General features: G+C 45.3%; 1 pseudogene; it reads left to right on the forward strand.

The window, feature by feature from the left end:
• The first annotated feature begins 13,527 nt into the window (after nucleotides 1–13,527).
• LOC115873379 lies at nucleotides 13,528–13,575 on the forward strand (annotated as a pseudogene).

Below are 13,575 nucleotides of genomic sequence, written 5' to 3' on the forward strand. Positions count from 1 at the left end.
GGGTCAGCATAACATGAGGAACTGTATTAAAGGGTCACGGCATTAGGAAGGTTGAGATCCACTGAGCTTCAAGATGCGAATCTTCAAAATGTTACACTAAATAAGATAAGCCAGAGACAAAGAAACCACATGCTGTATGCTTCTACTTAGAGGAAATATCTAGAACAGGCCAATTCACAAAGATGGAAAGATTAGTGGTGACCAGAGACGCAAGGGAGAGGGGAGCGGGGAATTATTATTTAATGGGTACAGAATTTCTGTTTTCTGTGGTGATGGGTGTTTTTGGAAGTAGAGAGCAGTGATAATTGAACAACATTGTGAATGGGAATTGTGGACTTAGATAGTTAAAATGGCAAATTACATATCATATGTATTTCACCATAGTGGGAAAAATATATAAAACAAAACCTAAACCAACTGGTTCCTGAAGGGAAGGAAGTCATTGAAGAAGGTCAATGAAACCCAATAAGGTAAGGGCTGTGATGGAGGTGAGAACAGGTGCTAAGAGAGCACCGAGGCAAGAGGGGTCAGCCCCCTGAGTGAGGGGCACTGGGTTGAAATGCAGGCTTCCCTTTTTTTGGTCATTGTTTTGTTGTTGTTGTTGTTGCTTTATTTTCTTTTGTTGCTTTGTTTTGCTCTGTCTTGTTTTTGTGCGTATTATTATCTCTGCAGGTTTATCTAGATAAGCTAGGCAGGATAAACAATCTGGAGGAGAAAACAACCGGACCGACAGTTCCCGGGTACATGGGAGAAGGGGAGGTGGGGGAAAGGAAGTAGTGTTAACAGACCCAGGGACAAAGGAACAACAAGTGATCCAAAATCGGTGGTGGGGAGGGTGTAGGAGGCCTGGTAGGACTTGTTGTAACTGAGAGAAATTTCTGAAACCCAAATGAAGTCTGAGCATGATGGTGGGACAAGAGGAAAGTAAAAGTAAATAGAGGAAAGAACCAGGAGGCAAAGGGCATTTATAGAGATCTAAAAACAGACATGTGCACATGTAAATATATTTATATATGATGATAGGGAAATAGATCTATGTGCATATATTTATAGGTTTAGTATTACAGTAGCTGATGGACATTGGGCCTCCACTCAAGTACTCCTTCACTGCAAGAACACTTTGTACTACTAAACTGGCATTCCATGATGCTTACCTTCCTGACATGATCACTGAAGACAAAGCGGGTGCATAAGCAAACGTGTGGTGAAGAAAGCTGATGGTGCCTGGCTATCAAAAGATATAGCATCTGGGGTCTTAAGGGTTTGAAGATAAACAAGCGACCATCTAGCTGAGAAGCAACAAAGCCCACATGGAAGAAGCACACCAGCCTGTGTGATCACGAGGTGTCAACAGGATCAGTTATCAGGCATCAAAGAACAAAAAACCATATCATTGTGAATGAGGGGGAGTGTGGAGTAGGGACCCAAAGCCAATGTGTAGGCAACTGGACATCCCATTACAGAAGGGTCATGGGGAGGAGATGAACCACTCTGGGTGCAGTGTAGCACTGATGAAACATATAACTTTCCTCTAGTTTTTAAATGCTTCCTCCTCCCTCTCCCCCTCCCCCGCCACTATCATGATCCCAATTCTACCTTACAAATCCGGCTAGACTAAGGATGTACAATGGTTACAGATAGGAAATGGAAACACAGGGAATCCAGGACAGATGAACCCCTCAGGACCAGTGTGAGTGGTGATACCAGTTGGGTGGAGTAGAAAGGGGGAACCGATTACAAGGATCTACATATAACTGTTCCCCTGGGGGATGGACACCAGAAAAATGGGTGAAGGGAGACATTGGACAGTATAAGACATGACAAAATAATTTAAAAATTATCAAGGTTCACGAGGAGGGGGAAAATGAGGAGCTGATACCAAGGGTTCAAGTAGAAAGCAGATGTTTTGAGAATGATGATGGCAACATATGTACGAATGTGCTTGACACAGTGGATGGAGGGATTATGATAACAGTTGTACGAGCCCCCAATAAGATGATTTAAAAAAAAAGAATCAGCCTTGGGTTGAGTTCCCCACGGAGAGAAGGGGATAGAGGGATGGCATGTGGAATGTGGTGTTTCTGGAGAAAGGGAGAAGCCAGTGGTCAGCAGAGTATAGGCTCTATGGTTGTTCAGTCTAGAAAAGGAGATGAGGGGTTGTGAAGAATTTCCTATGCCATGTTGCAGGATGAGAAGTTTGAAATGGATTTTGTAAAGAGCAGGAATTCATCAGGTGTTTCTTAAGCAAGAGAAGAGCTGTAATCTGATCCAGGCTTTAGAACAACGGTTCTCAACCTGTGGGTCATGACTAAGGTGACCAAATTTTAATATTGGTAAAGTGGGACAAAAGCGGGACGCCATTGATAAAACCCTTATCCTGGCGAAATATCAACATGGCAGCAGAAAACCGTATACCCTAGCTTGTCATGCATTCTTTCCAAAAATCAGGACTTTTAAAAAATGTCACTGGACATGGGAAAAATTGTTAAAAATTTGGACGTCTGGTCACCTTAGTCATGACCCCTTTGGAGGTCAAATGACCCTTTCACAGGGATCACCTAAAACCATCAGAAAACTCTAGGAACCTAGATACAGCTCCTCCATCCTTCTCCAGGCAGTTCCACCCACATGCAGATACACCCACATACAAGTACCTGGCATGAAGAATATTACCCATGCTACACCAATGCTTCAAGACAAAATTTCATTTATTTGTCATTAGAAATAAATATTTCACAATCTATAATTACATGTTATTTTTGTGATGAATCACTATGCTTTAGTTATTTATGTTCCATGTGTAACAATGAAAATACATCATGCACATCAGATATTTACATGAGAATTCATAACAGTCACAAGATGACAGTGATGTAGTAGCAACGAAAATAATGGTAGGGGGTCATCACAACACGAGGAACCGTATTAAAGCCTCACGGCATTAGGAAGGTTAAAAACCACTGCTTTGGACAGACTCAGAGTGCTTTAAATTCTCTTCAGTGTGGAAGAGGATTTGAGGGGTTAAAAGCATGAAGTGAACGCTTTAGTTATCCATCATTGTGTAACAATCAGGGCTTGGACCTGATTCAAAATGGTTCCGTCATGGCCCATGGAAACGACAGTATGCCCATTGCATGGCAACCACATCTAAGCACTGAAGATGCTGCTCTGGTTTCCGTAGGTCACGATAATTGTCCTGAGCCTGTGCAAAGTCCTCCTGGCAACAAATGATTCCATGTTTAAGGTCTTCAAACAGCTGATTCACTACTTTCCACAGTTATTGTGTCTCGGTTGGGTGCCTCTTCTCCTGGGGTTGATTGGCTCTCGATGGGTTGATTGGCTCTCGATGGGTTGATTTGGCTCTCTATGGGTTGATTGGCTCTCTATGGGTTGATTTGGCTGTCTATGGGTTGATTGGCTCTCTATGGGTTGATTGGCTCTCGATGGGTTGATTTGGCTGTCTATGGGTTGATTTGGCTGTCTATGGGTTGATTTGGCTATCTATGGGTTGATTTGGCTCTCTATGGGTTGATTGGCTCTCTATGGGTTGATTTGGCTCTTGATGGGTTGATTGGCTCTCGATGGTGGCCACCTTTAGCTGGTGGGTTGCCTGAGGCCTCGACTGAGTGGAGACCCTGTGGTGGCTCTGCACCATGTCATCTTAAGGCCCTTCTCCGTGCATGGCTGCCATCATCCAGTCGTCTGGATCCGGCGTTCTTTCAGAATGTGGCAAATATTCCAGAAAGGAGAGAGCAGGAACGACAACTCAAGGCTCATCCTCGGAGATGAATTGCCCAATGTCATACTCACCGTGTTTACCAGCCAAACCCATGTGGGAAGGAGAGACAGGGTCATGAATATGCGGACGTGTCTTTGGCTGGGTTGTCTAGAGAGACAAACCAGTACAAGAAAGAACTTTATATCCAAAAGCAACTTTACATCAAGAAGGTGCCCCGGCCTGGTCCAACTCAAGTGCAGAGATCCAATGCCAGCCTCACGTAGCTGCATGCCAAAGACACCGCAAGTTGACGTGGGAATCAGGGCGATCACAGGGCTGGTGAGTTGCAGAGCCACGTGGATCTGAGGTTGGTGGAAGCCTGGGAGGTTTCGTTGGCCCCTGCGGAGCTGCCCCCAGCGGCAGACACAGAATCCTAGTGACGTCCCAGTGAGGAGGAAGTGGCAGAGATAAATTGTCTCTGTTCCATCTCCCTCCTCCACAAAAGGCCACACCCCCAGGTGGTGTCATCAAGGGACCAAGTGATTGACAGGTTGAACTCTGCCCCTAGCCAGGGGTGTCTCAGTGGCGTATGTAACTACCACAGGACGCAAAACTCCCTGGAGACCACACAAATAGGAATTCTTCTTGAGACAGAAGACTAGTCAATGAGAGGCTGGATTGAGGTAGCAGCTGTGTGAGAGGAAGGTTAAAAACCTTTTAGGAAATTCATTTAGTAAATGAATCTTTGGGGTGTGTGTGTGTGTGTGTGTACACGCGTGCGTATGCAAATGGGTAATTGCTTGGTTGAGGCTCAAGTTCACCCAGAAACAACTTGGGAAGAAAGGCCTGGAAATATATTTCTGAAAAAATCAGCTTTGAGAATCTTAGAGATTCATTAACTGTTTGTAGACGTTTAGCTCAAAAAGGAAAGGATGTCACTCTTAAAAAATTAATAATCGAGATGAGACCAAAGGGTCAAAGCTACCCTAAAGCATGGATGAGGAGATGAGGGTGGGAGAGGGGCAGTGAGACTAAAGGTGTGGGATGGAGCAAGGAGCCTGGGAACAATGAGAATGCTGACACAATGGGAGGAATGCAGCCAATGCCACTGAACAATAGGTGTAGAAATGACTGAATGGGACCGGTTTGGCTGTGCATAGTTCCACCAAAGAAAAGCGTGCAGAGCACAGCTGTCCTCTGGCACTCCTGGGGTCACGGGCAGTTGGAATCGAGCAGATGGTAACATTTAAATTACTCTTGTGCTAGGATATTATGTCAAAGCTCAGATGAGGACAATAGGTACAGGGCTATGGGAGAACCCATTGGAAGCTTCTGGATGCTATTGACGCTCTTCTCCCTCATCCCGTGTATCTTCCTACATGCCCCTCCCTCAGCTGCTGGAGTGTTGGTTGATAACAATTCACCTCTGTGCCCTTACACTGTTGTTAGCTAAACAGGAGATGTGTGCCACGGAGTTGATGTACGTCGTCTGAATGGCTGACCGGCAGGCATGGAGTACAAAATAGGATTGGCTCCGAGGTACAATATGTGCTCTAGGACTTTCCTGGGCATCGGTCAGAAACTAGTCTCCAGGTACAGAGATTCAGTTCCATGTCAGGTGGTATTAAGTCCCACGAACAAAAACAAATCAGAGTAAGGGGGTTAGAGGGTGATGAGGCTGATATTTTAGATCTCAGGGAAGACCTCTTTGAGGAAAGGACATTTTAACAGATACTTAAATGGAGTGACACAATGTATGTGTGGGTGTCAGGATGTTGCTTTACTTGGACCCATAATCAATGCTCGTGGAAGCAATAGTCAAGAAGTCAAATAATAAATTGCACTGGGAAATCTACAAAAGCCCTCTGTTAAGCATTAAAGAGCAAAGATACTTGCATTTTTCCGACCACTTCCTACGCAAGCAAACGCCAAACTATGAGTCAGGAAGACAGAAGAATGGCTGCGTTTGACCTACATACAGTGTAAAAAATGTACTATACCACAGACTGTCAGAAGAACAAACAAAACATATTTTGAAATAGGTACGGCCAGAATGCTCCCTAAACTCAAACATCGCTGTCATAGAGTCAGTTCCGACTTGAAGCGACCCTGTAAAGAGGGTAGAACTGCCCTTTGGGGTTTGTGAGCCTTTAAACCTCTACGGGAGCAGATAGCCTCATCTTTCTCCTGAGTAGTGGCTGTTGGGTTTGAACCGCTGATGTTGTGATCAGCACTTCAATTCATAACCAACTGTACCCTCAGGGCTCATTAGAATTATCCTTAGACGTGAGGCATTTGAGACTTCGTTTCACGTACTTTGGACGTGTTCTCAGAATAAGGGCGTCATGCTTGGTAGAGAGTCAACGAAGAAGAGGAAGACTTTCGGTAAAATGGATGGGCCATGTGACTGCAACCATGGGCTCAAACACAGGCACAATTGTGAGTGGCGCAGGATTGGTGGCTTTGGGTCTTGTGGTACACAGAGTCGCTATGAGTTGGAATTCCTTTGATGGTGCCTGACAACAGCAGGTGTCTTAGGTTCTAGTGATGCTACAAGACACATTCCACTAGTGCAGCGGCTCTCAACCTGTGGTCATGACCCCTTTGGGGGTCGAATGACCCTTTCACAGGGGTTGCCCAATACATAACAGTAGCAAAATGACAGTGATGTAGTAGCAACGAAAATAATTTTCTGGTTGGGGGGCTCACCACAACATAAGGAACTGTATGAAAGGGTCGCGGCATTGGGAAGGCTGATTGTCTCACAGTTCTGGAGATGCCAGCACCAAATCAGGATGTGGGTGGTGTCGACGCCTTCCTCGTCAGTAACCAGAGGCTGTCCTTGGTTCGTGACGGTCCTCACATGGCATCTGGCTTCCCCAGCACGTGCTCACACTTGCATCTAATATGCTTTTTTTATAACTAGGAAATGATTTGGTTTAGGACATACCAACACTTTCCAAGGCCTATTTTGGGGGGGGGGCGGGGGTGAACAATTATTTAGTCCATAAGAGCAGAGTCTGCAGTAATCTCTAACATTATCTCTTGAACACTCTTAGTTCTCAAAGTGGCTCTGAGATCAAACTGCAGATGGTGTCCAGGAAACAGAGAAATGTGGGAAAAGGGACAAATTCATAATTCTCTCATGGGAACATTTGCACTTCGAAGATGGCCTTTCAGGCCTATCTGGGTTCAGAAATGCTATCAACCCTCTCCTCTCTTTCACTCCACCCCCAACATAACTTCTGCCCTTGATCATCGATGCCTGAAATAGCAGTAGAAACCATGCCATCAGTGAAAGACGCTATTCTGGTTAAATGCAAACACATTACCAGAAGATTAGAGCAGGGCCTCCCAAACCTGGCTGTCCAGTAGAATCTCCAGGGGGAAGGAACTGCTAGAAGTACCGCTTCCTGAGTCCACTTGGATCCACTGAATCAGACCCTGCAGATTTGCGCTTCCAGGCTCTGGACTTGGAGAAAATGTCCCAGGAGCTTCTGAGAGACGCAGCTCCCTGCTGATCCCGGAGGAGCACCTGACCTATCCCATTACAGTATGGGATGATTTCAGAAAATGAGTTTCAATCAAGGGAAGGGAGGGAGCGGCGAGCCATTTGCTCACAATGAGCTCATTTTCCTTTATGTCTCCCTCTGCTCAATGTGCTGAGTGAGATAGTGCTTCTAGGCCTCTTTGAATGCTTTCTTGTCCCCCAGCCTGCACACTGGTTCCCATCACGTCAGCCTTGAAGGTGGAGTGGTCTGTCAGCACCCTGGGCTTGCGACCGGAACCACAGAATCCACTTTATCTCCTCCCTTCAGGCTCTTCCAAGTAAATCCATGGCAGTGGGAAGTGGGAGCGTCCAGTGACTCACGGCCGTCTTTTGTCACAGACAGGGGCTGTTTCCTCTTTGACAATACAAGGACACAGTGCCGCACGGAGTCACCACCGACTCCTGATGAGATTGCAGTTGGTGGAGCGGATCAATCTAGAGGCTGTTGAGTTTATTTTGCTCCCACCCATGGGAAAATATGAAAGATACGCACAAATGAAAAGCAAAATTGTTAACATGCAAGTGTTTATTTACTCATTCATTCTCTTGACAAACACTCATGCTTGGTGAGCTCCTCGGGCCTTATCTTCTACTCATTTTCTCAGTCCACTCTTAAGTCACCAATCCACTCCATGTTGTTATCACAAGCCAGGCATCCTCTTGCTTAAGGAATCTGTTCTGTTTGCTTCCTGGGTCCAGAACACCCCCCGCCCCCCCCTGTACCTACTTGGCTACCTTCCACACCAGCCACTTGTCTGTCTGTTATACTGTGGTGGCTTGCATGTGCTGCTGTGACAATGGAAGATATGCCACCGATGTGTCCAACGCTAGCGTGGCCATCCATGGTAGACAGGTTTCAGCCAAGTTCCTAGACCACAATATACTAGAACGAAATGGATGGTGGTCTACGTTCACAAATGAGCAGTGAAAACCGTCTGGATCAGAACAAAGCACTGTGTGACTCACTTGCCATTGCACATGGCAGCAGGAGGAAGCAATGTCCAGAGAAGGACATCATTTTGGGTGAAGTAGATCCAGTAAAGGCAATGGAGACCCCTTGTGAGACAGATGTCCACAATAGCCACACGAATGGACCCGAGCATGCCCGTGATTGTGCAGATGGTGCAGGACTGGGCAATGGTTTGCTTTGTTGTACGTCAGGTCCAGTCAAGGATGGAGTCAACAGCAGTTATCTCTCTAACTTCCTCACCCGCCAGTCTTTGCTCACCGTCTCAAGGAGGCCTAACCAACCTACCCTATTTTACGTAGCAGGCAGCTTCCTTTTGCATCAGGGTTATTGACAGCTATCGATACGCAGATCTCACAACCCTGCTTGCTGAAAGTCACACAAATGCTTATTTGATGCTAATTATGACAGCTAAAAAGGAAATCTATGGAGCTCTATCAGAAACGGACGAAGGACTCAATCAAGTCAGGGGAAGTTTGTTGAGGGAGTCATATTGAGCCGAAGACTGGAATATTGCGTGATATCATGCAGCTGAAGGAAGTAGGCAGGTACAGCAAAGAACCTCCCAATTTTTAAGGCGTTTTTAGTGGCCTACCTTCTTTTAATAAGTGAATGTTCTTACTGAGATGTACACCATTTGCCTGTCAATTTGTTGTACTGGGGTGGCTTGTGTGTGGCTGTGATGCTGGAAATGATGTCACTGGTATTTCAAATCCCAGCAGGGTCACTCAAAGCGAACAGATTTCAGCAAAGCTTCCAGGCTAAGAGCAGCCTATGAAGAGAGAAGAGCCTGTCACTTCAGAGGAATTAGCCACTAGACGTCCCCTGGACACCATTGAAACGTCGTCAGTGACCGAAAACCTCACGAGTAGAAGCAGAACATTGATAGAAGTAGTGCCAGCGGTGGGCCCTCGGGTCGGAAGGCACTCAAAATATGACCGAGGAAGGCTGCCTTTTCAAAATGGAGCCAACCCTAATGATGCGGGTTTTGTAAAACCTGTGGGAGTAAAGCTTTGGGGACGTTTGTTTGCTGATAAGGCATGACGGAAAGTATGAAGGAGCAGCTACAAACATCAACGAATAGCTGAAACTTGGGATGTACAAAGTATGAAGCTAGGGAAATTGGAAGTCATCCAAAAAGGAAGGTAACACAAAAGAATCAATATTCTAGGCACTGGAGAGCTGAGATGAATGGGTGTTGGCATTTGGGATCAGAATGTCATGTGGTTCACTTTGCTGGCAGTGACCCAAGCAAGAGGAATGGCACAGCATTCACAATTAGAAAGGACAGTCCAAGAGCTATGTCGAAGTACAAAGAAGTGTCTATCTATGATAAGGCTATCGATCTACATAGAGGAATCCAATCAGTACAACTATTGTTCAAGTGTATGTGCTAGCAACCAAAGCTACTGAAACAGAAATGGAAGAATTCTACCAGTGTCCTCAGTATGAAATTGACCAAGTAGGCAATCAAGATGCGTTGATCATCATTGGCAATTGGAATCCACAACTTGGAAACAGGGAGGAAACAAGAGTAGCTGCCAAATATGATCTTGGTGATAAAATCAAAGCCGGAGATTTCATGGTAGTATTTTGCAAGACCAATGACTCCTTCAGTGAAAATCATGGTTTTTGTTGCAACAAAAAAAAGGTGACTATACACGTGGATTTCTCCAGAAAGAAGACCAGCAATCCAAGTGACTATATCTTTGGGAAGAGAGGATGGAGAAGCTCAATTTCAGCGGCTAAAACAAGGGCAGGGCTGACTGTGGAACAGAGCCACAAACTGCTCATCTGTAAGTTCAGGTTGAAGCCGAAGGTAATTAAAACATGTTCACAAGAGTCAAAATGCACCCTGGAGTTAATCCCACCTGAATTTCAAGAACATCTCAAGAGCAGATTTAATACATTAAACCCTAATTATGGAAGACCCCATGAACTGTGGGAGGACATTGAGAACTCCGCCCATGGAGGAAGCCAAAGGTCATTAGAAAGACAAGGAACCAAAACAGATCAGTGTGGATGTCAGAAGAGACTCTGAAACCTGCTCCTAATTATAGAGTAGCGAAGGCAAATGGAAGAATTCCGATTTCAAACCTCATAAATCAGCCCATTGAATAAGTAAAGCTTAAGCGTTCTTGGTAACGAACCAAGAGTTTCAGAAACATCTCAAGACCCAAACCAAACATTGCACCTCCCCTCTCCCCCCAACAAGAACCCAAACCACTTCAAGGCTGAGGTAAAAGTGCTTCATACTGAGACGAAAGTCTTAAGTGATAAGATGAGTAATTCTCCAGGTATTTTCCTGAGCACTTAAAATTAAGTACTGTGCCCAAGGCAACGAAAGAAAATATCTGTGGGGATTTGAAGGTCAAAATTATAATTGCTAAATTACCTGTTGGAGGTCACCTGGCTATGCTAGGCAGTTTCTTAGAATAACAGCAAAAGTATAGGAATGTATACAAGTCTAGAACGAGTCGATGGCAAATGCTGTGAATCACATTAGAAAACACATGAGTGCTAAGATCTTTGAAACTCACTTGTTAAGTCACCTCTGGGGACTCATTCTTTGAACTGGTAACTGGAGAAAAATCAACATCCTTCCATTAGCCTTGTGTTTCCAGCTTCAGAGATGCTCCTGAGACTAAACCACAGATGGTACCCAAGAACCAGACTAAATGCTTGCAGGAGGAACATCTTGGCTCTAGATGTTCTAGAGAACTAGAGCAGGAGCTCCATTAATAAAGCTTCTGGGAGCTCAGTATTCCTTTTGTTTACATATTTCTCTTCTTCTTTTCTTTTTTTTCCAAATTAGTCTCATTATGAAGAATGGTGTAACTCCAACTGGAGTTATTGACCATATCGAGGAAAAGAGTAACCGTTTTCGGATTCCCCTGTATCATTCAGGAGAAGCTAGGTTTTGCTGCTATAGCAACCTTCTTATCTCAGTGGGTTGACACATGGAGGGTTATTTTTCACTGGTGCTACGTGCTCAGTTTGGCTTGAGCAGGGGAGTTGGCTCATCACATACCTAGAAATCCGCCTTGCGTTCTGTGGGTCACAGGCCAGAGGGGAAAGAGCTCTGCAGGGTCTCACTCGGGGAGTGAACTGGTCATAACTTACTGCCCAGGACCAGATACATGGTCCCAAGGGGCTGAGAAAGTGCAACTTTCCTAAATTGCTGGAAAGGAGGAAAAGCAGAACGCTCTGACAACCATGCCGATCCTGACGGGGTCAGTTCTCAGCGTGTCAAAACTCTGAAAGAGATGCGAGTGCGTTCAAAAGAATCAAAAGTGCCCAGACCTGGCTCACTCTCTGATCGTAACTGAGAAGCATAGACCAAATCGCTGCTGAATCCTGGAGGGAGGCAGGGAAGGTGGACAGGTAATTGACATCCTCTTAGACCTTCCTTATTTCTATGCCTGGTAAAACAAACAGACAAACAAACAACTTGAGTTATTGTTACTTCAATTTATAAATACTGGTGTTATGAACTATGAAGTACTCAACTGTTAGCCCCAAAGTTGGCCATTTGAACCCACGCAGAAGATGCATGGGAGAGACTGGGTGATGCGGCTTCTGAAAAGTGAGTCAAGAAAACCCCTTGGATCCGTTCTTCTCTGCCACATGGGATTTCTGTGAGTTGGAATCTATTTGAAGACACACAATATCAACAAGAGTACATATAGGTTGTTGGTGCTGTTAGGTGCTGAGTAAAAGGCACAGAAAGTGACCCTATTTGACCTACTTTGGTTTCTCTATTACCCTGCGTCAGGGGCCAGGCATGTCTCTACCCTCCGTCCATTTAATGCCCTATTCAGACCCTAACTCTTCTTCCCCCCGCCCTCTACTTCTATGATGGGTGTGATAGTTCATTGCAATGGGCACACGGACCTCACAGACAATACGCACAGAGTTTTCTAGGGAAGTTAACTAGTCACCACCAGTCAGGACCAGTACACAGTACGGACACAGTCCTTGGTCCACAATGACACCTGTGGACCAGGAAGTCCATCTGCCACTCTGCCTCACTCATGTCTTTAATGTCGACTCTACTTTGGGGAGACAGCTCTCCCTGAGTCACATTTTGAGTGCCTTCCAACCAGGGGGTCAACTGCCAGCACCATAGCTGACAACGTTCCACTGCCAGCCACGAAGTTTTCAGTGAGCAATTCCTACCAAAGATTTCTAGGCTCTTCTGCCTAGTCTCTCCTAGTTTGGAAGCTCTGTTAAAGTCCGTCCTCCATGGGTGACCCTGCTGTTCTCTGAAATGCCAGCATCACAGTAACATGCAAGCCACCATCGTAGGATCAACTGGCAGGCCAGTGGTGGGGAAGTAAGACTAGAAGGTACATTTTAAGGTCAATTGATAGTTGTTTGAAGTGTTCTTAAACTGTTTGATGGAATCCAGTATGCCCCCAAATGGTTCTGTAAATATAATGCTGGCCCTGTTTCCATGGTAATGTATAACTACTAGTCGTCTGCTGCTGCAAGGAGGCACCGTCGTGTCAGTTCAGATTCATAACAACCCCGTGTCCAAGAGAAGGAAACACAGCCTGGTCCTACAACATCCTCATTACTGTTCCTGTGGCTTTGTGTGGTTTCAGCTTTGTGTCAGCCCATCTTACGAGGGTCTTCCGTTTAGCAATGAGCCACGGTATTGTGTAAGAATCTGTGAGGGATCTTTCTCTCTTGGAATGCTCATGAATAGATGGTTAGAAATGAAGAGCCTGGTGGCACCATGATTAAGCACTCAGCCACTTACTGAAGGTCAGCAGTTTTTATTTATTTATTTACTCTATTACTAAATACTGTTATTGGGGGCTGTTACATCTCCATCACAATCCATACATTCATCCATTGTGTCAAGCACATATGCTGCCATCATCATTCTCAAAGCATTTTCTTTCTACTTGAGCCCTTGATATCAGCTCCTCATTTCCCCCCCTCCCTCCTCCTCCCTCCCGCAGGAACCCTTGATACGTTTTAGATTATTATTTTCATATCTTACATTGTCCTCTGTTGCCCTTCACCCACTGTTCTGTTGTTTGTCTCCCTGGGAGGGGGTTATATGTTGATTCTTGTGGTTGCTTCCCCTTTTCTGCCCCCACCTTCCCCTTATCCTCCTGGTATCTCTATTCTCATTGTTAGCCTTGAGGGGTTTATCTGTCCTGGATTCCCGGTGTTGCTGGCTTTTATCTATAGCAGTGTGCATGCTCTGGTCTAATCCAATTTGTAAGGTGGAATTGAGGTCATGACAGTGAGGGGGAAGGAAGCATTAAAGAACTAGAGGAGTGTTACAGCTCTTTTAGAATCTGTCTAGCAGGTTTTCTGGCTTTT

The sequence above is a fragment of the Echinops telfairi genome, unplaced genomic scaffold (assembly GCF_000313985.2).
Source record: "Echinops telfairi isolate 266 unplaced genomic scaffold, ASM31398v2 ScPeMD7_7468;HRSCAF=8506_0, whole genome shotgun sequence".
NCBI classification, from domain to species: Eukaryota; Metazoa; Chordata; class Mammalia; order Afrosoricida; family Tenrecidae; genus Echinops; species Echinops telfairi.